Raw genomic sequence first — 23017 nt, forward strand, 5'->3', positions numbered from 1 at the left:
CATTGTGGGTTGTTTTGGTTCTCCAAGATGCATTGACCCTTCTTTGTTGCGTGCTATGCTTCACTATTTACTCCTTGTTATGTATTGTGCTTCTTGTTACTTTCTTCCTTTGTCTTACCATGACAAAATGGGGGAGAAAATTTTGAAACTCTTTTAAACGTGGTAACTGGAGTATCCTATGTTGATCATGCAATGTGTGGTGTCAATTTTTTTTTAAATGAGCTTATATTATAATAACCCATGATGAATCTCACTTGTCTCTTGCCAAGAATTATATGTTTGCTACATGAGTTGTTACTTGCTCTTCTCTTGTCACTGCATGATCTCTTGAGTGTGGGTGATGTATGAATTAGTCATAGGTTTGGGGTTATTTTGTCAAGAAAAGACAAAGGGGGAGATTGTTAATTACTAGGTTTTTGTTTGGCTTCCCTTGTCAAAATTTGTAAATGCTACCACATATGCTCATAATTTAGAGTTAGGGCACAATGTTGATGTGGAATTTCTACTGGGATTGAACTTGTCAAAGCACTTGTCATCTTCATTACAAAAGGTTTGAATCATACATTTGTATATGCATGTCAAGCTTATTTTTCCATATTCCTTTTGTTTATTGTTGTTGTCTAGTCAGAAATTTGATCTGTTGTCCAGCTGTTTAGGCACGCAAATTAAGACAACCCGCATGGGCCATCTGACACCTTTTCCTGTGTGTGGATCTCTCACCCTTGATCTGGAAATGTCTCTTTAGCTTGTGACATGTGTCTCCTTGCTCCCCTTGTCTGAAACATTCATCTCTCCCATTAAAATGGTTCTCAAGGATTCAATTGTTCACTGGTTAGGATTTTTACATTTCAGAAAAAAAAAAAAAGGGCACTTGGCTTAAAGCTACCTTTTAAGCTTCCAAATAGAAACCCTAGCCTTAAAAAACATCTCATGCACAAACACCCAATCACTGCATATTAGGGTTGCATTGTTTTAATGGTTTTGGATTAAGCTTTGGTCTAAATTTAAGTTTCATATCCTTCATAGACCAAGCAGTTGGATTTAAGTTAGATTCTTCCTTCAATTGTTTGACTGGAGAACCTGACTGGTCATTTGAATCCAAATTTCATAAACATATCATAACATCATATCATTGATCATGTTGATCTTGGTGCCATAAGGTGAAGAGCTCAAGAGGAGCTGCCACTTCATGAAAACTGAAGGAGTCCATCTTGTGTAAGAAAAAGTTATACAAAGGTAAAGCTGCTCCGTAGATAGAGATCTAGGAATTGAGCTTGTGTGGTTTTTGTATGAACTTTGTTTACACTAGTGGATCGCACTCAGTGGAGAGTCCCCGGTTTTTTAACCAGAGGTGGATTTTTCTGGCCAAAAACTTCATTGTGTTCAATATTTTACAAAGCTTTATTCATAACCCTTGTTGGAGTTAAACATTGTAGGGTTTGCTAGTATTGACACTTAATTAATCAAGTGAACTTAACTCAAGTACTAAGACTAAAACTTAACTGAAGTTCACATTGTTAAGTGTTAACTGAAGTTCACTTTGTACTCAGTTAACTAGTACGTTTGACTAGTCAGTACAGTTGGTTTTAAGTTTTATTGTAGGGTAATCCACCTGGTACCAATTTCACCACTACTAGCTTACCATATCCATCACCACCACCACTCCATTTCCTACCACCATCATACCACCCCTACCACGAATGTCATCGTTACCTTTGCTAACACCACTTTACAATGGACAGTACCACCACTGCAACATCACCATCACCATAACCCCCACTTTCACCATCCCCACCACCCATTGCCTTTGCGACCACCTCACTACCGTCACTATCCACCAACAGCTTTATTATCACCACATTTTCATAGGCATCATCATCACCCCTGCATTACCCCCACCAACTTCAGTTCCATCATCACCACCACTATTGTCATTGCCACCACCTCACTGCCAACACCACCACAATTCCATGGACATCTCCATCACCCGTACATCAACCACATTGCCACCACATCACATACACAATCACCTTTATTTGTGAAATACCGTTCCTGAAATTCACTGTTTAGTGACGCATTTTCTAATTCAAGATTTTATTTTATTTTCATTGAATTTGAAAATTTCAAGTTTTAAGGCGTGATTTGACCTTTCTTTTTTCAAAAATTTCCATTGGTTTAATGGCCAACTCTAGTACTTTCATAATAGAGCTTTATCCCACGAGCATTTATGTGAATACAGTTCGCGAGTTGAAGTTAAAACAAAGAAATTACGAACCTCAAAAGTGAGAGACATTTTGGTCATTTGGACTTAGTATAAATAGTAAGTTTCCTAAGTACGAATTGTCAAAAATAGCAATTTTCCATTTCTGGAAAGAGAATTTAGAACAAGTCCAACGACACATGACCCCTTCCACCAACTCATTTTCCTTTCGAACTTCTTATGCGAATTATGGCTAACTCAAGAGGAATTAGAGCATGCCACCACCACCACTTTGAAGCTTAGACTTCCCTCCACAAAACCCACTCTAGAAATACCTCGATTAACCTGTACATGGCGATTTGAAGCCACAAAAATCGATGAAAACCAATGGATTTCAATGACACTTTTTGACTTTCTGATAAATCGGCTAAGTAGCGACTGATGCCACCACATGGGTTTTGTCGCCCATCATCCAAGGAGTAAAACCCGACCAACCTCGACGTTGTTAAACCAGAGTAGGCAGCAAACCGACACCATGAAGTCTTGGGCACCCACAATGTTTACCTACGAAATTGGTTGTCTTACTCCCACTTTGGACTTCGTGGCAGTTATAAAAGTTGTCCATTGTATTAAGCTCTACATGCTTGTAAAATTTGGTGAAATTTAAAGTTGATCGAAAAGCTTAGTTTCCATTCACCAGAAAACTCATGTAGTGGTGCGTGGGAAAATCATATTTCATGGATTTGAACAGCAAGACGTTCTCGATGTCCTGAGACCATATCCAAGGTCCATTTGTTGAAATTCAATTCGATGGTTTGATTATTCAACTTTTGCGATAATTGTATTGTTGTACGATTCTCATAATTAGCGACAATTTGACCATTGGATCATCGTGCAATTTATTCAGCTTGCTATTTATTGATTTTCGAACCTTTGAGAACTTTTGGAATGAAAGTTTGACGTTCAAATCTTCCGAATTGGAGAATCTTAGTTTGTTGACCCAAGTGGGGCCCACTTCGACTTTGACTTTGAACGATGATTGACTTTTTAGTCCACATGACCTGAATTATTTTGTTGTATTGTTTATTTATAGGTATCTACGATAAGACTTAAGTGTTTTATAGGCGTTGATTGTGATTGAGTGCTTCGACCTTCGTGCTACAATTGTTTGTAGCTTGAACTCCAGGTGAGTTGACTTTAATATTGTGTGATAAATTACTTGGCATATGAAAGATTCCCTTGTTATATACTTTGTGTGTTTGGTATGGATTTACAAACGTGTTCATATCTAGTCATCGATCTAATTTGTGAAATGATATATGTATACAAGTTTGAAATGATTGCGAACTAAGAGGGTTAGTAGAGAACAGTTGTCGTTGCATATTTTCTTTCTAGTTGCATGAGTGTGATCGTAACCCTAGATATCCATCTTTCTTTCTTGTTTCATGAGTAGATCTGAATCCCTGTGAATACCTTCATTCTAAGCTTGTCATGAGAAAGCCAGGGCCTAGAATTCTTTCTGTCAACCATGAGAAAGTATGGGGCAGAACCATATTCGAATTGCCATGAGAAAATCTGGAATACAATATCCAAATTTTTCTGTTATCGGTTTGCCATGAGAAAGTCTGAAATCCAATTTCTATATATTTCTGTTTCCTGCTTCTATGAGTGCATTTAGAATGCAGATCATTGTGATTTGTGCTAGCCTACCATCCCTATTATTTTATTATATGTGTGAAAGAAAAGTCGGTTGAATGTCTTTGTGGATTCAATCAAGATTTTTGAGCGAGACTTATTTTACTTACGCAAAGGATTGTGAAATGTTTATAACAGAGATCAATTGACTTTTAATCACATACGTCGTATTACTATCACTTACACGAGCTTCATAGCTTATCCGGGTTTTGGCTATGCCCGGTGCACCATTCCCACGATGTAGAAGGCGATTTTGCAGGATGACAGGTGTTGATAGGCACGAGATGTTTGAGTAGCAATGCTGGGAAATTGATCGCTTAAAGTGATTAGGTTAAACTTGAGGGGCCTCAAGCACTAATCTATGTTACCAATCTTTCCCACTCAATGCAAAGCTTGATTCCTTCACCCAAACTGAAAGAAAAACAAAACTTGATTCAAACGACCTCATCGTACTTGTAACAATAAGAACATCAAACTCACAAGAGATTAATATTTTACCAAAATATTTCTCTGTTTTACAGATATATCGAAAAGGCATTGATTTCTACAGCCTATAACTTTTTGGTTAACAATAAGAACAGAGCAAGAGTCTGTATTGTGCTATTTCGTTGGTTGGGTTTGCCCCAAAATCTATTTTTTCATAAAAATCTAAGCTAGCTAGCAGACCATTGGATTGGATTGGATTTATACAGTTAGAAAAACCTCTGGGAAAAGGCTATTGAGGTGACAGTGGCAGCTATTTATGATTTAGGCCTTCATCGCGATGCAAGATTCCATGTTTTTCAAGATACAGTTGCATAGAAGCAGGTAGATTTCTTCTCAATGACCCAGAAACTGATATGAACCCGTTGAACAGAAGCTTTGCCAATCCATCTATTTCCGATTCATATTGTTCACAAACAAAAAATAGGGTGAAAGCCAACACCAGCGCTGCAAAACATTTCCAACAAGATCAATACAAAGTTTATCCAAGTAAGCGATTAATTGACTCCGGCATGGTGAAACTGGCATTCCATTACCTACACCTATTAACACAGTCAAGGCTTGAGACAAAATCAACTTGAGGAAAAAGAGGGATGCTGCAAACTGTAGAGATGGCCACGAGAGAATAATTGCTGTCAATGAAAACTCACCCATTCATATAAAAGTAGTATTGAGAAATATCAAAATTTATGCATCACAAAGAGATACTTGTTAATAAAATACATGAGGTTTAAACGGTTATTTTTGAAAAGAAAAAGAAAAAAGATGCTGAAGTTCATACTCCGCATGGATCAAGTTGGTGCAAACATTTTCTAGACAATTTGACTATATGGCAACATTTTGCAGACAAATGACTACATGGAAATATTTTTTAGACAAATGATTATATGCAAACATTTCCACCAAATATAATAAGCAGGGGATACAATAGTGTTGGTCAGTAGCGTTCAAATACCGCCTGTCAATTCCACTGAAAATAATTAATGAGTCAAAATTGAATAGTTATATATCATAATAATTCTTGAGAATCTGGCCATGACTTATAAATAAATTTAGGTCCAAATTTTCCTAAAATACTCGAACTTCGACGGCTACACCTGCAATAGTCTCTGCCGAAGAAAAGGTTTCGGATAAAAGCTACAGAAAACATGAAATTGGACATTTCCTGGAGTCATGCACTTCACCCAAGGGAATGAGTTATTATGGTCCATACCTTGAAGAAAATATCCCAGCCATGTCTTCGGGCCAGTAGTCTCAAATAACAAACCCCTTTGTTCCACAAATACGCTATGCTTGCTATCTTATCTTTCACTACCGTTTCAGGAATCTCAAAACAAGATAAAGACAGTGTCTTAAGGGTAAAACCCAACCTGTTCAATAGACATTATGGTCGGTATATAATAAAATAAAGCACGAAAGAATTCTTCCAGCACTTAGAATTTATTTAGCAAAAGCTTTATAAACAAAATACTTACATCTTGGGTGGTAGAATCCTGTATCCATAAAGGCCGAATGAAACAAACAGCAGAAGCTTGGACATAGATGAGGCAAAAGTTCTTCCAGAAAGGAAAAACCAGTAATACAACATACTCAAAGCAAGGAAATATGTAAAAGATGTCTTCTCATCATGCCATTGCAAAATGCCTGCAACTGCAGTGACAGTTCAAGGTTATTCTACAGTCCAAATAAAACAACAAACAGATACCTTTGTGCCTGATTTTGGTGCAAGTGCTACATATTTTAATCTGATTTTGCATGGTCCCATGGTAATACGTAATTTGGTCCCCAGCTTTACTTCTACTGAGACATACCAAGCTGGCAACTTAGACAGGATTTGCATTTCAAAATACATATTCGGATCAAACGTGATTGTTCATATGCATTCACACACGCCAGAGGAAGCTTTGTCCTCTGTTTTTGTACTTTTTCTTTTCTTTGAATGTTTTTTGCTTATAATAAATGAAAATATATGTACACTAGAACTTTCATCCATATGTATATTACTTGCATATAATTATTGGGAATGCTTTCAAGTGCAAAGGTGAATGCAGAACACCCAGGTAAGTTTAGGTGAGTTTATGGTATTAGTTGAATCGATTGCGTTATAGCATGACTACAGTTATGTGTTAGGCAACTTCGATATTGTCGTACTGGTTGCCATGAGTTGCACATGTTATATTGAGATGCATTGAGAGCTCATAAACCTGTACCCCGGTGTTAGTGCTCCCGCCCGTGGCCAGGGTATAGTCCTTCACGTGATGTTCACCTCCCGCACCTTACGCTCACCTTGGATCTAAGGTAGGTGCACAGTCTTGTCGTACATACCACTTTAGGTGGTTCCGACTCGTAGGTGACCCGCGATTATTCGCACAGTCTTCACATGATCATAGCACTTGAGTGTATTTATTTACACCCAGTCCTCTCATACAAACCACTTTAGGTGGTTCCGACTCGTGTGCAGGTATACTTATTAAGCTATTGGCTAGCCATGATTGATGAGATATGGATAAGTCGTACAGGTCACAAGAGGTGACTCCGACTTATATGCTAGCCATGATTGATGAGATATGGATAAGTGATAGGAGCATATTCATGCGACTTAAATGGCTTGTTCTCGTGCATTTACGTTATGTTTCTTTAGTTATTTTAGTACTTTAAGCTATTTTCGTGTGTTTGTAGGTCCAAAGGGCTAAAGGAGCAAAAAGATGCATTTTGGAGACTTTTGGAGCACTTTTGGGCTAAGGATGGATAGCTTATGCTTGGAGCCAAAGTGTTGGACGAAATTGAAGACCTAATTGAAGACCAAAGAGTTGGAACCTTGTTCCCTTTAGTTTTAGGACATTTAAACCTTTCCTATATCCTTAGCCGTGCATAACATTCCAACATTCCACTCCTTCATTTCAGCCACACTCCCACATATCATTACTTATCATCACCACTTATCACTTATCATAATCACATATCATTCATTTATCATCACTTATCATAACCATTCACTTATCACTTATCATAACCATTCACTTATCACTTATCATAACCATACACTTATCACTTATCATACCCATAATTATTTACACCTTGCAGCCATAATTATTTACACCTTGCAGCTACATTCATCTCCAAAAACACCATCATTACCGTGCACATCCCTTGCCATTTTCAGCCATCACACTTCATCATTGCAGCCACCATTCATCCTAGTTGTCAATCACATACTTTCCCATTGTTTAATTCATCCACATGCATCTTTAACCAACAAACAAATCAGCCACAACACACAAACACACCCATGTCCTGCATCCCATTCCACTTTCCAGCCATTCCACATGCCATTGTCATTCCACTTCATTTCACCTTGCATTTCCAGATTATTCCTTCATCATTGCACCACAAATCAGCCACATATTCATTGCACATGCTTTCACATTCAATTCCAGCACCAAACAACCCATGCCGTGCATCCCCTTTCATTTCTGTCAAAGCACATGCATTCCCACCCTTTAATCACATGCATAAATCAGCCACATGCATCTCCCATCACCATTCCAGCTTTCCACCCACCTCCTAGCTGTCATGTTCCCTCTTATTTACCTATAAATAAGCATCCATTGCAGTCACAATTCATTCACACTCATTCATACACATTTCAGTCACAAACACCAACCATTTCCCATTCTTGCCGTGGCTTTCCCTACTAATCCAAACACCACACCAAATCCTTCCCTTAAGGCCGTGGCCTCCCCCTTCCATTTTCACCACTCCCCAAACCATTCACACCATCAAACTATCCTTAGACCTTGTGCTACAACAACGAGGAAGAGAAGAGTGCCTAAACGTTCATACAATTCAAGTTTGAGTTGTTAGAATGTTTAGGTGTTTCTTTGATTTCAATGTTTAAATTCAATTCTCTTTGTTTTGTACGTATGAGGAATGGAAGAGAAGAGTGCCTAAACGTTCATACAATTCAAGTTTGAGTTGTTGGAATGTTTAGGTGTTTCTTTGATTTCAAAGTTATGAGGAACTAAACCCCCCCCTTGGCTAGGTGGGGATTCGAAATATATGTTTATGCTTGCATTTTGATTTGATTACTTCTAATTGCGTTTCATAAGTTGTGGATTCAATTCGTTTAACTGTTTGATTGATAACTTATTTATGTATGTTTATTGAGAGTGCACACTTAATTTTCATGCATGAATATGACGCTAGAATATAAGTGAGTTTCACCTAATAGTTACAAACTTATATTCACAAGTAGTGGAGGTTGCTTATAAACAATCGCGTTAAACGAATTCTTGGCATAAGTTTCATGCGTATTCCATAGTAACGAATGCCTCGTCAACACTTATAATTTTCATAGAGCGTAATGATTCTTGCTTGTATCACTATTATGCAATCATGTAGGGGACTTGTGAGGAATGCTTTGGGTTGTCGTATGCAATCATCCAATTCAATAACGTTAGGAAGATTTGAAAGTTAATTTAAGCGGATCTAATTAACTTGGAGCATTGAGAATTAATGGTTTGTTGAAATGCAATTGGAAATCGTTTTATTATGCAAGTGTAACATGTATGGAGATGAACCCCTTAGCCATTCTATCATCCATTCATTCCATTTCATCAATTTCATATTTACATTATGTTTTAATTGCAATTTGTTCATTTAATTTAACTTCGTATAAACCTAAATCCCCCTTTACTTTAATGTCAATTTAGTTAGAAATCAATTTAGTTTGTGTTTTTAAGAGTCTTGAGTCAAGTTACAACTTAATTTCGTCCAAATTTGTGTTTATACTCAAAACTGCCCAGAAAGTGGTTTTTAGGCAGATTTGAGTGTGTTTGTGTTGTTTTGAGTCTTTTAGTTTGTTTGAGTGTTTTAAAGTTTAGTTTTGCATTCTTTGAGTCTAGTATAGTGCTTTATATTGTGTTTTTACGTTTTTGAGTCAAATCCAAGTGATTAACAATCCCTCCTAATCCCCGGTCCAGAACGATCCTTACTTATACTTATACTACAATTGTCAAAAAGAGGGTTTAATTTGTGTGCGTATAAATTATCGCACCAAATTTTGGCGCCGTTGCCGGGGATTAGCAAATTTGCTAATCTCTTGGATTGTTCGTTTCTATTATGTATTTTAGTTTTAGTGTGACATCCCGTCCCGGGATTATTAAAACGTACTAGTGAAATGACATTTTAGCCCCTAGTTCGTTTCGTTATTTTGTTGGTGGGTGGTGTGGTGTTGGCATGTGTTGGGCCACACACACACACACACACACACATACTCTGTCCCTATCTCCCTCTCCCTCTGTCTTCTCCCTGTCTCTCTCTCCCCCGAGCTCCCATTTCCACTGTAAACGTACGGACACACACCAAGAACCATTATACCGTAGCAGATCGAGGAAACCAAGGGTGCAGTTATGATCGTGAGGTCGAGAGGAGCACGAATATACCCTTTTCAGGTAAGAACATCGACGTTTTCACGTCGATTTCTTAAACTCCGATTTGAGTACTGTTCATGCAACATTAATTTACTTAGTTTTTGGACATTTGAAGCTTGTAGATGTGTTGGTGAGGTCCCAAGGAGCTTGGGAGTGCATCGTTGGACGGATTTGGACGTCGAAATCACGAACTGTAAGTTTGGCCGAATTTTCATATTTTGGAAAGTTTGATTCCGTTGTTTTTAGGCTCTAAAACTAGTCCAACGTGGTAGTTGAGGTTTAGGGCTTCATTTTGGTATAAAATACGTGAAAAATGGATGAAAAACGACGGAGAAGAGTGAATTTTAAACTTTCCCAGTTTTCCGGTGGCCGGAGTCCGGCGAGGTTAGATCGGAGAAGAAAGGAGAATATTCTGTTAAGTTTAACGGAATATTCCTAATGGCAGTGACGGCATCAGTTAGGTTTAACGGAATATTCCGTCAGTTTAACGGAATATTCCTGACGGCGTCTGTTGACACCGTCAGTGTGCATGGCACGTGGCTGCGCGTGGGGGGCGCGTAGGTCCGTGCCTTGGCCGGCGCGTGGGGGCGCGTGCGGCGGAGGAAAATTATTCTAAAAATATGGTTGTGATCCTGAGGTTGTGTAGAGCACGTTGGTATATTCATTTGTCCATTTTGAGCAATGTATGAGAAGTGATTACGAGAAGTTGGTTATGTGCTTTAAAGTTAACGTTTTTATAGTTGTTTCGCATCTAGGTGACACGTACCCCGAGGACGAGCGTGCACACGCGAGGCAGGGGGGCTATGACCCTTCTACATACCAGTGAGTGGGCTTTTGTTTTCCGTATATACCTATATACATTTATATTCCCAGAAATTGATTTAATAAGGGTTATTTGCCTTATGCCATGCATGTTATTATTATCGTTTATACATCATTGCACGCATTAGTAGTGGCATACATATATATGCATATTGGGTGCTATGGACGCACAGGTAAGTGCCAGGTAAGTGGTATTCATATTTACTTTCAGCAGTAGTTTGAGAGACTTAGAGAGCTCATAACCTGCACCCCCGGTGTTAGTGCTCCCGCCCAGAGTAGGGCACAATCCTTCACATGATGTTCACCTCCCGCACCACACGCTCAGCTTGGATCCAAGTTAGGTGCATAGGCCTATCGTACAGACCACATTAGGTGGTTCCGACTCGTAGGTGACTCGCGATTATTCGCACAGCCTTCACGTGATCGTAGCACTAGAGCGTATATATATGTTACACCCAGGCCTGTCGTACAGACCACCTTGAGTGGTTCCGACTCGTGGGCAGGTTCAATTATACAGTTGAGATTTGAGCTCTAGATGCAGCCGTACAGGTCACGTTAGGTGACTCCGGCTGCCAGATGTTATAATGTTGATATGATTTATACCTGGGCACTTACATTCATTATGAGGCTTTGGCATGGCATATCTTGAGCATGATTGGCATACCCTTGAGCATGTTTATACATACGTTTATATGTTTATTTTCTGGGAAGTATACAGGTTTTACGGCGAGGGGTTAGAATGTATTTTGCTAAATGGTTTTCAAAGAGCTTTGTTTTTGCCCACTCACGCTTTTGTTTTGCGCCCCTCCAGGTTCTAGTTGCTTAGCCGTTGAGGTGGTTTCCCCTGAGGGCATTCCGGCGTTTCTGACAGACACTCCCTATTGTAGGGTCGCCTTCGGGCGTACTACTGTTGTCTTTTTCGTTTGGGGCTGCTATAGACCTGCTCTGAAATTGTATCTCACTTACTAGCACTTGTTTTAGTACCTTGTATGCTAGTTTTTAATTACTCGTACTTTTATATTACTACTTTATTAGCTTCCGCACGTGCACATGGCTACGTCACCTTTGTGTGACGGCCAGCACGCTCCGATCTCGGTCGGGGTGTGTCATTTAGTTTTTGAATTGTGTTTTGTTTGTTGAATTGAAGTACTAGAGAAGAACAACATGGCACTTGATAATGCTTCTCTTTTGTCACAGCTCATGGAAAGGTCCCAAATGCAAAACATTGATATATTTGATCTTCAATCAAGGAATAACGTGTTTTCCAATACTTACAATTCGGATTGGAGTGATCATTCAAACTCTATGTGGTGGGAACCTCAACATGTTCAACAAGAAGGATATTGGCAGCCACCACAACCTCATATTCAATATGCCCAACCAAACTCAAGTTTGTCAATAGATTATAATCAAAAGCTTAATGAATTAATTTGTTTGGTGCAGGGCTCACAAAATCAAGACAATGAGGCTCAACAAGAAGGATATTGGCAGCCATATGAGGAGTTCTATTCAACGCCTATGCAGCCACCACAAAGGTTGGACCACTTGGAAAAGCAAATTGGGCAGATCGCGGAGTTCGTAGGACAGTTTCGAGACCAAGGCGAACTCCCTAGTTCAACCATTGCAAATCCGAAGGGAGGATTTGAAACCGCCAAGGAAATCATCTTGAGAAGTGGCAAGGAGGTTGGAACGGACCCTCAACCATCAAAATCAAATCACAAGGAAGATGAAAGATTGCAAATTGAGGAAGAGGAAACACCTTTGCTGGAGGCACCTATTGCTCCTACACCATCTAATTCAAGTAAGGTTGTTCCAAATTTAATTAGTTCTAACCTCATTCCAACAAATATCCCTATTCCTTGCAGGTTCATGAATTCCAAGGAAGAAGAAAGTGAAAAAGACATCTTGGAAGCCCTTCCAAAGGTGCAAAGTAGGGAATATCATGAATTCATCAAAGAGGACGTTCTTGAGGCAAACAACCCCAAAGAAGTTGAATTTTATGACACAAGACAAGGACCAATCCTCACATCAAATCTGTCCAAGGGTAAAGTTCCTGAAATGTTCAAAGAAGATGTGTTTATCCTTGAGTTCATGTCGGAGCACTTAAGTAAGCCACCTCCTCCAATTTCAATTTTCTTTTATACTAACATGTTGTTAATGATTCAGGCATCCAATCTTGAATTTAAACCATTACCGGGTCATTTCAAGTATCACCTTCCATTCAAAGATCAATTCCATGCCGTTTGATTCATAAAAATAAAAAATAAAAAAATAAAAAAAAAAAAGAAAGAAAAAAATAAAGCAGATGTAGCCTTCACAGAGGTTGTTTACGTGAAGCCCCACTACGAGGCATCGGAGCGGAAGGCATAGAAGCGGGAGGCATAGAAGCGGGAGGCATCGGAGCGGAAGGCATCAGAGCAGGAGGCATCGGAGCTAGAGCATTCCAGGCCTCAATACTGGGTGGAACGCTAAATGACCCAGGAAAAAGGTGCCTCTGGAGATAAGCCGCAAGCCTTTGACGGTCACTTTGAATCCGACCTTCAGATTCTTGCAGCTCATCAAACTTCCTCTTCATGCCCGTCGAATAATTGTTGGCAAGCACGTGCAAACTTCTATTCTCGTGCTTAAGCTGTTTGATCTCCTGCTTAAGACTTTCCACCTCTGCCATCAACGATTCAACCTGACGGGAGCGAGCAAGAAGGCGTTGGCCCATGTTGGACACAGAGCCTGCACACTGAACACTAAGAGTGAGGGACTCTTGAACGGCCAACTCATCGGACCGTCCTGAAAGCAGCCTACTATCCTTAGGAGTGAGGAGGTTCCTAGCTACTATCGTAGCTGTTGTTGCATCCGTCATCATGGAGTCTTCACCTGTAAGAGGACCGTTAGAAGATAAAAAAGATGGGCGCCATACATTACCTTGACGGGGATCAACCGGATCGCTGCTGAGACTCAAATCTAAGCAAAGGTTCGATGAGTTAGTCATTTTTCAAAGGTGTTCAAAGATAAGGGTTGGATGGAGTTAAATCTTAAAGGGCCGGAGTCGATTTTCAAGAATGGGCAGTCTTCAGAGTGTGTATGTTGGCGGTGATCGATACCTCTATAAAAAGCCAAGGCGACGCGTCCACCGATTCAAAAAGCCGGAATTTCCGGCGTAAGTTAGGCGACGTTTTCTCGGCTTTTCAGAAGACGCGTTCAACTTTGTCAAAAGATTTCTTCTTTTCAGAAAACACGTGGAGGCCATCATCGCAACTACACATCTTTAGCCGACAAGCGCAAAGTTCGGCGACGCTTTCTCTGCTTTTCAGAAAACGCGTGCAGCTTTGTCAAAAGGAGCCGCATCCGCATTACTACGTGTCGTTCAGAAAGCGAAGGGGCGCATGCTCAGAAATCGAAGAGGCGCCTGCTCAGAAATCAAAGAGGCGTCATTCAGATATCGAAGAGACGTTTGTCGACAAGGGTAAAAGAACAGTACCACCACTTGCTTTTGAGAAATCCCTATATATGTCGATCTTCATCTTTTGTGGCAAGGCAGACCTGAAGAAAATGCCCAACTCTCTCTCACCTTTGAGGGTGCACTCCCAGCAAAGCCTCTTGAAATACTCAATTTTTTCTCCCCCAAAGATGATACCAGATGCCTGGAGTACAGATGACCCAGGAGGAAACGGTAGATTGAAGCATGTGCTGATTCATTCACCGCTTCTTCAAAGGCAAAGGTATCTCATATCATCAAGGTCAAAAGCAAAAGTATCTCATATCATGCTATTTCCCTGTCTTTTTCTTTGTCCTTATTCTTACTTGCATGGCAAAGTAAAAGAAGCAATCAGCCGGCACTTGGAGTCAGTCTTCCGATCTGGAGCCGACTGCCTGGAATCTATTCCTGATTGCTTACCTAGCGTTGCTCTCGAGTAGTCATCTTCAACGGTTGATACATTTCCAGAGAAGGGACCACTTCTGCAAAGATTGAACAAAGAAACAGATAAAAGGGGTAAGCTCAGACCTTCGGGGGAGACCAAATGAATCCTGCTGCCCAGTCCAAGAGTAGCACAAAGGAAAATCAACGAGCGGAGGAGACCAAAAGAATCCTCCAGCCCAGTTCAAGAGTAGCCTGTGGAAAATCAACGATGGGAGGAAACCAGTTCAAGATTAAGCCTGTGGAATCACTAAGATCAACCCATGCATTCAACCAAGGAGAAGATGGAATTTACACTCCATAACCAGATTTGCGTCCCTAAACTCTTCTCTTTGTTAGTTACATTCTGCCATGTTTAGTATGTATAAATGTTGTTTGTGTGTTTACTTATGTTTTATGTAAATCTATGCTTAAAACATTGAGGACAATGTTTGATTTAAGTGTGGGGGTATTGGTAACTAAGTATATTTGATGCAAATTCGTGGGATTTTATCACCCATAACTTCAAATGTTCGTCAACACTTATAATTTTCATAGAGCGTAATGATTCTTGCTTGTATCACTATTATGCAATCATGTAGGGGACTTGTGAGGAATGTTTTGGGTTGTCATATGCAATCATCCAATTCAATAACGTTAGGAAGATTTGAAAGTTAATTTAAGCAAATCTAATTAACTTGGAGCATTGAGAATTAATGGTTTGTTGAAATGCAATTGGAAATCGTTTTATTATGCAAGTGTAACATGTATGGAGATGAACCCCTTAGCCATTCTATCATCCATTCATTCCATTTCATCAATTTCATATTTACATTATGTTTTAATTGCAATTTGTTCATTTAATTTAACTTCGTATAAACCTAAATCCCCCTTTACTTTAATGTCAATTTAGTTAGAAATCAATTTAGTTTGTGTTTTTAAGAGTCTTGAGTCAAGTTACAACTTAATTTCGTCCAAATTTGTGTTTATACTCAAAACTGCCCAGAAAGTGGTTTTTAGGCAGATTTGAGTGTGTTTGTGCTGTTTTGAGTCTTTTAGTTTGTTTGAGTGTTTTAAAGTTTAGTTTTGCATTCTTTGAGTCTAGTATAGTGTTTTATATTGTGTTTTTACGTTTTTGAGTCAAATCCAAGTGATTAACAATCCCTCCTAATCCCCGGTCCAGAACGATCCCTATTTATACTTATACTACAATTGTCAAAAAGAGGGTTTAATTTGTGTGCGTATAAATTATCGCACCAATAAGTCGTACAAGTCACAAGAGGTGACTCCGACTTATATGCTAGCCATGATTGATGAGATATGGATAAGTTGTACATGTCATTTTAGATGACTCTGACTGATATATCATTTTGTATTGATTAAGTTCATTTGGCCTACTTATTAATGTATGATGGAGTTGATGGCAAACCGTGGTTTTGGTCATTTCTGAGTATGGTTTGGATATATGTATATATGTTGTACTGTCCTATAGAAAACGATAAGGGAATTACAGTGAGGGGTTATTACTGTTAGAAAGCTAATAGTTTTGGGAAGCTTGGTTTTACTGCTTACTCACACTTTCTGTTTTGTACCCCTTCAGGTTTTAACTGTCGAGTTCGTATCGACGAGGATATATAGCTAATCTTAGTATTGGTGGCTACTTTTAAGGGTATGATTCTTACCCACACTACTGTACCTTACTTATGCTCTGACATCGTGTTAAAAATGGGTTCCCTCCCACTCGTAGCGCACTCTGGTATTTAGACACTTTTAGATTCAAATTTATTCACTTTTTATACACTATCACACTTTATGGCTTCGTCACCTTCCAGGTGTCGACCAACACAGCTCGATTTGGGATCCTAGTGGACATTCCGGGTCGGGGTGTGTCAGGAAGCATTTAGAGATAGTTTTACAAGAATTTATCAATAATGAAATTGTAATTAGCAAAAATAAATAAAATAACATTAGAAAAGCAAGATATAGAATTTTTAGGAATGCATATCAAGTCAGGTACAATATAATTATAAGATCATATAACTAGAAAAGTCTTAGAATTTCCAGATAAGTTAGAAGATAAAAAATAGTTACAAGCATTTTTAGGATTGTTAAATTATGCAAGAAATTTTACCTTAATTTAGGAAGAAAAATAGTTGTATTACATAGTAAAACTAGCAAATAGGACAAAAATATTTTAATAGTGAAGATATTAAACTAGTTCAAAATATAAAGGAAGAAATTACTCAACTTAAGTCATTAACATTACCATTAGATGACAGTTACAAAATAATTGAAAAAGATGCTTCATCATTAGGATGTGCATGTGTACTATATCAGAAAAAGCATAAAGAGTCACCAAAGTCTGATGAACAAGTTTGTAGATATTCATCAGGAAAATTTAATTAGTGATGTATATTCAAGATTATCATTAACAGATTTAGAAATTTTAGGAATAATTAACCCACTTAAAGCATTCTCTTTGTTTTTACATAATGAAGTATTTACGATTAGAACAGATTGTCCAAATATAGTTTCTCATTATAACAAGATACATGCTAATAAACAAACAGCCCAAAGATGGGTTAATTTTATTGATTCAATTATAGGAAATGATATTAAACCAATTTTTGAACATATAAAAGGTAGTGACAGTGCATTAGCTGATATCTTATCAAGATTGATTCGTTGAACAGGAATGGAATATCGTGGACCATCATCCTCAAATAGCACAAGACCACAAGGCAGAAGAGCACCTTTCAATAGCATAATGATGCATCATGGACCTCCATCATTCAATGGATTCTAAAATAGCATAAGCAGACTAGCATCACCACCAGTACCTACTTTCAACTTTAATGACACTCTTGTTGAAGGAATCATAAATTCAACTCTGAGGTATAGGTCAAGGGTACTAAAACTCTCTAATAGGCAACAGGTTCTCTTAGATAATTTTTGGAATATCCAAATCAAACAGCCAAGCATGAGGTTAGGTTATGAAAAACGTATCAGAGCTTTAAAACAAGAATTTGATAGCTTTAATTTTAATTTCCTTCAAAGCCAACATCATATTCATTCTCTTGAGCACAACCTTCAAGTCATTTCTAGTGACCATGAGTTATTACTTGGTAAGTTTACCAAAATGAACGAAGAACTCCAATCTCTTAGAATGCAGCAAAAGGCACGTGACACCTTAAAAAGAGAATTGAAAATAGGTTTGGAAATTAATCAGCATAAGAATAAAGAAAAAGAGGTTATTGAACCCATAGAACAAGAGGTTAATGAGCCCATAGAAGAGATTAAGATTGAGCTCTTAGAAGAAGACATTGAAATGGAGCAGCATCAAAATAATGAGCAGCATCAGCATCTGAGTGACAAGGAAAAACAAGAAAGATATGAAAGTTTTCTTAGGAATATATCTTTAGACTTAATAATAGATGATATCCTATTAGAAGAAATTTTAAAAGAAAAATTAAGAATAATGCCACCAGATATACAAAATGAGATCTTGAGCAAAGCATCAGTGTCCATGAAAGAGTTACAATTACAATTACAATGTGCTTTGTATTAGTCCATCTTTGATCCAAAACTAGGGATGAATATTATTACAAAGATCTATCCACCATGTCTTTGTGATAGTACAGAGAGTTGTATTCGTAAACCAGAGGTTAACATAGCTGTAGCCAGGATTAACATGAGAGATTTTAAACCATGACATTTTAGTTATGAACATCATAAAAAGCATAATGTAGTAGAAGTTTTCCCGGCCTTACTATTAGAGTTTGGCTATCTTGATAAAATCTTTATTAACCATATTTCCTAACTAGAATCATTTCCTAAAAAGCTTATAAAAGTAGCAGAAAATTATCTAGAATAGTGAAAAGAAATTTGCATAAGTTTTATTAGTAGTCATCCAGATTGGTATGCGCATATGCATAAGGAGAAAGCTAGGTATATAGTCATGATTAATGAAGAGTCCTTTAGACTATCGTTTATCTCCCCATACAGGTGGACTCCTTCATACTAAAATATTCTAAGATTTCGAAGGATCAAAATGCTAGCCTTAGATGAGTTTGAAGATCTTAGGTATGATATGTTACTAGTAGCAGAACAAGAAGAAATGTACATTTATAGTAAGACAAAAATCAGTCATTAACCCTACTGGAAGCCTCAAAATTTCAAAGGAGAAACAACAGATATGTATTACAAGGTAAAAGAAGATAGAGAAAGAGATGTATAGCTAATAGAAGGTGATGAACAATACTGTAACAATTTGACAGAAGAAGAGCTGCATAACATTGACAACATGATGGAAGCATGAAGAGCTGGTAGCAAATTAGCATAAGTTGAATAGCATCATGTAAAATAATATATTTTCAGACAGAAATGTCAACATCATTGTGGACCTCGCTATAATAAGGAAATAATGACATAAGAGTAAATAAAGAAAAGAGCTTGTCCCATTATGGGCTTTTCATACACAAAATATCTTTTTGATTAAGAATGAATAATGGAAATCCCTTTTCATTAAGACTCCCAAAAAAACTATAGGTAACCCTCTAAAAATTAATAGACGAAGTCAATGGAATTGATAGCTATGTAATCCAAGTCCCAGTTACATATGTTATTGGTGCATTCAAGAGCTGGCTAATTGAGGAAGAAATTCAGAGGTTGATGTAAGTTGTCTGCAAAGCATCATAACCTGGGGTAGAAGCACTTTGCTTTTCTCTACCCTCTTCCATATAATTAGGATTACAAGTTGTTTTAGATATTTAGTTAATTTTGAAGCCATTGTCAACCTTTCAGTTGCAAAGTTTGATTTATCAATTATCTACTATATGCATAGAATTTTATCTTTTTACCTTTCAATTTTGGGTCAAATGTTGGTATGATTATAATCCCTAAGCTAATTAACATATATCTTTTGGCAGAGTATTTAACAGAAGTTCAATTTCAAGCAGTCATTTTTCTTGGACAAATTGTTGCGGAGAGAAATATTTGACAAAACAAATTAGTTCCTTACTTATATAAATGAATTGAGATGAAGAAGATTGCATCACGCAAAAACTGAATCATCTCAGTCTTTCAGGTCTCAAGTTCTCTCTTCTTTTTTTCAATTCTCTTTTGTCTTCTTAGTGTTTGATTCCCTTACAACCCCCCCCCCCCCCCCCCCCCCCCCCCCCCACCCCCCGGTCTTGCATTTTAATTTCGGATTATAGAAAATCTATTGGAGGGAGCGGATGGAAAGAAGCACGACCCATCCTGAGAAACCTAGAGGAAGAGATAGGCAGAGTGGCATTTTGTTGCTTTGGATTCAACTATGTACGCTCTTTCTAAGTACTGTTTATGTTGGTTGTTGTAAATTGATAGATATATCGATATATATAGGTATATATGAATTCCATCTTTTGTATATTTTATTTTATTTCAAATTTTTATGGAACTTTACGATTTCCTTATTGAAGAATAATTTGTACTAGATATTAGAATTCCAAGGTATATATGAATTGCTCAATGCATGAGAATCTTTTATTTTCATAATTAATTTTGTTAATTCAATATTTTCATATTAACATTCTATTTGGTTTTGGAGACTGCTTTTACAAAATTATGAGTTTATTTTGTCTAATAGCAAGACATTTCATGAGTAAAGAAGAGAGCCATTGGAGAGTGCTCATGTAGGCTGCAATAAGGTAATTGCCTTAAGTTTACTAATATTTATCATTTGGGTTTTTATTTTTTATTTCTTTTATTTTTTTATTTTTTTATTTTTATGTTCTTGCAAATTTATGAATAAGGTTGGGTATCTCTTGTTGGTGATCATATGATTGAAGTCGGTTTTAATTGATTCATTTTTCGCCCTTGATGCTGGGCAGTTGATTTTGGGGAACAAAATATTGTTTTTTTTAAAGTGATCGAATCAAATTTAAAGAATAATCTTTTTTCTTCAGTATCTATTAATGTGGTAATTACTTTTATTTATTTATTATTTAACATTCTAACAAAGTTTTGCTTAGATATCTTCATAACTACAGGCCTAGATTCATCATTAATGGGTGAATTTGACATCATGGCACGTATGCTCTAAATATTTAATTTTCAATTTTTGTATGTACATTTTGGCTTTAAAATTTTCTTTTCTTTTTCATTTTTATAATTTAAGTTTCGGTTTTCATTTTCGTATCTCTATTAGCTTAATTTCTTTCGTTTTAGGGGCTCAAAAACCGATTGAGAATGACAAAAGCAGAGACAATTTGGGTACAAACTCAAGTGCAAACAATAAAATTGTTCAGGTATACGTCTTACAATTGTGTTTTTAAGTAATTGCCTTTAGAGTTCTAATATTTGGTTTATTGGAACTTATTTAAATTGCTCTGTGCTTTATATTCTTCTTCATTTGATAGCTTTATGAGTTCCTTATGCCTTCTTTTTTCGTTCTTATTTTAGAGAACTTCATATATTTGGTTGTATTCTTAAAGGAATTTTCTTGCTTTACTCTTTGTACATATATATCATGGAACTATAATGAAGTATGCCTACATGTGGTTTGGTTTCAGTGCATTTTACCCATCAAAATAAGAAAAGAGAATAAGTGGCATGGAGGTTTTTTTTGTTTTTTTTTTTTCTTATGGACAAAATTTCGGTTATGTATATTATGTTGCTGCAAGAGAAGTTGCTTTGTTTTTTGGGTGTTACTGTAAGATCTCACATCGCCTAGGGGAGTGATCCTTATATGTATATTCCCATCTCTATCTAGCATGAGGCTTTTTGGGAGTTCACTGACTTTTTGTTCCATTGGAACTCTGAAGTTAAGTGAGTTCGCGCGAGAGCATTCCCAGGATAGGTGACCCACTGAAAAGTTCTCGTGTGAGTTCCCAAAAATAAAACTGTGAGGGTGTGGTAGGGGCTCAAAGCGAACAATATCATGCTACGGTGGAGTCGAGCCCAAGTTGTGGTGGGGCCCCGGATTGAGATGTGACAGTTACTGGCTGGTGGAAATCAAACTATTTTTTCGAAGTGTTACTAATAAGATTTGATTGCACAAAGATAATGTTTTTGCCTCACCTATTATTTTGTAGTGTCATAAAACAATATGCTTATAGATGCATACTTCTGTAAGTTATCAAGACAGAGAAATTTTCTTTTTATTCTTGGTCCGCGTTAAATGTAATACAAGTGTATATATGCATCATGATTTTTATTTTGTTTAGAAATATACTACCATCGTATCCCTATTTACCAATTTATTATAGCATAAGAGTACAAAATATTGCAAAGTAACTTCTATTCAACGCTGTCCAACACAATAGTAAAAAAAAATTGTCACTTAACATTTTATTTCTAAATCTAATCCTAAGGTAAACCAAAAAAAAAAAAAAAAAAAAAAAAAAAAAAAAAAAAAATAGTCCAAGAGCGCATGTAGAAAGACTAGATAATTTGGTGTGTATTTGTCACCAAAATATATATATATATATATATATATTTGCAATTCTTTCCCCTTTTGGTTCTTTTATACTAGCATATTTCTTGCTTACATGTGACATCCCACATTGCCCAGGAAAGTGATCCTTATATGTATATTCCCATCCCTACTTAGCACGAGGCCTTTTGGGAGCTCACTGGCTTCGGAGTTCATTGGAACTTCAAAGTTAAGCGAGATGACCCAAATGTCACATCCCAACCCGGGGCGAATCATTTCCCGGACTCGCTCCACCACCGTAGCATGATATTGTCCGCTTTGGGCTTACCATTACCTCACGGTTTTATTTTTGGGAACTCACGAGCAACTTCCCAGTGGGTCACCTATTATGGGATTGCTCTTGCCCCCTTCTCGCTTAACTTCAGAGTTCCTGCGGAACCCGAAGCCAGTGAGCTCTCAAAAGGCCTCGTACTAGGTGGGGATGGGAATATACATACAAGGATCACTCCCCTAGGCGATGTAGGATGTTACAATCCAAATGTCACATCCCGGCCTGGGGCGGATCATTTCCTGGGCCCGCTTCACCACCGTAGCAAGATATTGTCTGCTTTGGGCTTACCATTCCCTCACAGTTTTATTTTTGGGAACTCATAAGCAACTTTCTAATGGGTCACCCATTATGGAATTGCTCTAGCCCCCTTCTCGCTTAACTTCGGAGTTCCTACGGAACCTGAAGCCAATGAGCTTCCAAAAGGCCTTGTACTAGATGGGGATGGGAATATACATATAAGGATCACTCCCCTGGGCAACGTGGGATGTTACAATCCACCCCCCTTAGGGGTCCGACGTCCTCGTCGACACACACGCAACCAAGGTTAGGCTCTGATACCAATTTGTCACATCCCGACTCAGGGCGGATCACTTCCCAGGCTCGCTCCACCATCGTAGCACGATATTGTCCGCTTTGGGCTTACCATTCCCTCACGGTTTTGTTTTTGGGAACTCACGAGCAACTTCTTAGTGGGTCACCCATCATGGGATTGCTCTAGCCCCCTTCTCGCTTAACTTCAGAGTTC

The 23017-nt window shown here is 37.8% G+C and overlaps 1 long non-coding RNA gene across 1 annotated transcript; it reads right to left on the reverse strand.

The window, feature by feature from the left end:
- Positions 1 to 4654: 4654 nt before the first annotated feature.
- Positions 4655 to 6073, reverse strand: LOC125473996. The gene is made up of 3 exons (XR_007255759.1): positions 5854 to 6073; positions 4915 to 5748; positions 4655 to 4825 (listed from the first exon to the last, which is right to left on the reverse strand). It is a non-coding gene; the product is annotated as an uncharacterized LOC125473996 (long non-coding RNA).
- Between the last annotated feature and the right edge of the window lie 16944 nt (positions 6074 to 23017).

The sequence above is a fragment of a genome, unplaced genomic scaffold (genome assembly GCF_019419815.1).
Source record: "Pyrus x bretschneideri cultivar Hongxiangsu unplaced genomic scaffold, Pyrus_bretschneideri_v1 Contig113, whole genome shotgun sequence".
Taxonomy (NCBI): Eukaryota; Viridiplantae; Streptophyta; class Magnoliopsida; order Rosales; family Rosaceae; genus Pyrus; species Pyrus x bretschneideri.